General features: G+C 41.5%; 1 pseudogene; it reads left to right on the forward strand.

Moving 5' to 3' along the window:
• Positions 1–275: 275 nt before the first annotated feature.
• Positions 276–852, forward strand: LOC109277886 (transmembrane emp24 domain-containing protein 2-like; annotated as a pseudogene).
• Positions 853–2,423: the final 1,571 nt, after the last annotated feature.

Here is a 2,423-nt window from a genome sequence, read left to right on the forward strand (position 1 = left end):
CTTCAAGAATTCTTTCTTTGCTGTCACCTCCAAACCCCCGTCACTCCAAAATCCCATCAGTAGCTGCAGAAATAATGATTACTCCAAGAGGCGGCGTAGAGAAAGGCTGAGTATCAGTCTCAGCAGAGGAGGTTAGGGAAGGCTTGGTGGATAACAGAGATGATTAAATTGGTTCTTGATGAAGGAGCTGAGGTGATGGTGGCTGAGGAGGCAGTGGTGGTGGTGGTGGCTCTGGAAGCCCTGCTCTGGGTCCTGGCTTCAGTCCCAGTCTCACCATGGTGATGATCCCTGAGTGGCTGGTGCTCCTGGCCACCCTTCAGGCCACAGCCTTGGGCTACTTCATCGGCATTGATGTGCATGCAGAGGAGTGCGGGTCGCCTCAGGCACCAACATGGGCCTCATCTTCCAGGTGGCCAAGGGTGGCTTCCTGGACATAGATGTGGAAATTACAGGGCCTGACAATAAAAGAGTTTATAAAGGAGACAGATTGATCAGTGGGAAATACATATTGGCTGCTCATATGGATGGAACATATTAAGTTCTGTTTTAGAGACAGGATGTCTACCATGACTCCAAAGAATGATGTTCACCACTGATATTGGGGAAGTCCCCAAAGGACAAGGCATGGAAAGAGAAGCTCATGAGAACAAGCTAGAAGAAATGATTGATGAGTTGGCAGTGGCAATGACAAGTGTAAAGCATGAGCAGGAATGCATACAAGTTCGGAAGAGAATACACAGAGTGATTAGTGGCAACACAAACAGCAGAGTGGCCCTTTCGTCCTTCTTTGAAGCTCTTGTTCTAGTTGCCACGACACTGGGACAGATCTACTACATGAAGAAAGTTTTGTGAAGTGTGGAAGATTGTTCAGAAAGCCTTTTTTTTGATGATCTCAAAATCATAATTCACTGTTTACCAAATGTTTAGGTCATAATAATGTCATTAGTTTCTATAATTTTACTTTTGGAACTGTATATTCACAGCTTATGTTTCTTTGTGATTAATAGATATTGGGGGCGGAGCGCCTGTGTGGCTCAGTTGGTTAAGCGTCTAACTCTTGATTTTGGCTCAGGTCATGATCCCACATTTTGTGAGACTGAGCCCCATATGGGGCTCTGTGCTGACAGTGTGGAGCCTGCTTGGGATTCTTTCTCTTCTTTTCTTTGGCTCTTCCCTGCTCTCTCAAAATAAATAAGCTAAAAAAAAAAAAGGTATCGAGTGAAAACGCCTTTTTAGGAAAGTTATAGTGAAGATCTGACAATCGATTGGCATCATTTCTTACTTGAATTCTGCCTGCATTAAACAGGTCTGTCAGAACTCAAACCCTGTAAGCGAAAGATAGGCATATAGTCCCGATTATATCTTCCTTTTGTTTTCACGATAAAATGGGGTTTGTTTGGAATAGTACGTTACTGACAGTACTTTAACTAAAAGGACTGCATTCTTTGGATCCCTTAACCTGCAGTTAAAGTATTAAAGATTCATTCTGTTCAGTCCTTATGAGAAGCAACAGTCTGAATCCTGACATTTTGTACCCATCCTGTTGGCAGAGCTCTGACTGGAGTATGTTACCAGGTTGGTACTTTTATACTTGTCTCTCTTGCTTTTTCTTTAAAGATAAGTCTTAACCCAACTACACCCCCCCCACACACACCAAATTGGTATTTTGAACCTTAGGACTCAATCACTTCCAATTAAATTGATGACACAACCAGCTAATAACCATTTTTTGGTTTCTGCCTAGCCTTGTAAGAAGTCTCTCCTAAAGCTAGTTCTCTCTATATTGCAACAAACAGTACCTCTTTCCTTGCTGTGCGGGCACATCCACATTCTCTACTCTCAGCATGTAGGAGACACCCATTCACGAAATTGAGAAAATCTGGATTTCTGATGCCAAAGGGTTAAAGTCCCTTGAATTTAATTGCCATGATACACAGCCACTGTTTTATCAGTGGCAGTTTGGCCTTTGTTTAATTAGGGTACTGAATATCACTGTCAGTACTAGGATTTTGTTTTTGTTTCTCTTGGGCCTTTCTTTTTTGGCACATGTGAGCTTTGTCTTGTATAAAATGAAAAAAATTCTCTTGGTCTCTGATGACAGGCTTAAAATAAAAGAAACATTTGGTAGTGGTGAGGGGATGATCCAGAATTATATTGTGACTGAGGTATATTAGTTACTTGTACTTTTTTTTGGGGGGGGGGGTTCTTTATATAAAGAGAAAACTAATGAGTTTCATATAATTAATTTGAATTTGTTACAGGTTTTCTTGTTCAGGACAAACAGCTTTTCAGTCTTGGGTAAAATTACTTACAACATTTTAAGGTGACTATTTTCCCTTAAGACAACTATTGCAATGCCAGTGTGTGTGTGTGTGTGTGTGTGTGTGTGTGTGTGTGTGTGTGTGTGTGAAAGCACTTCAAAA

Source organism: Panthera pardus, unplaced genomic scaffold (genome assembly GCF_024362965.1).
Source record: "Panthera pardus isolate Hobbes unplaced genomic scaffold, ASM2436296v1 HiC_scaffold_16, whole genome shotgun sequence".
Classification (NCBI taxonomy): Eukaryota; Metazoa; Chordata; class Mammalia; order Carnivora; family Felidae; genus Panthera; species Panthera pardus.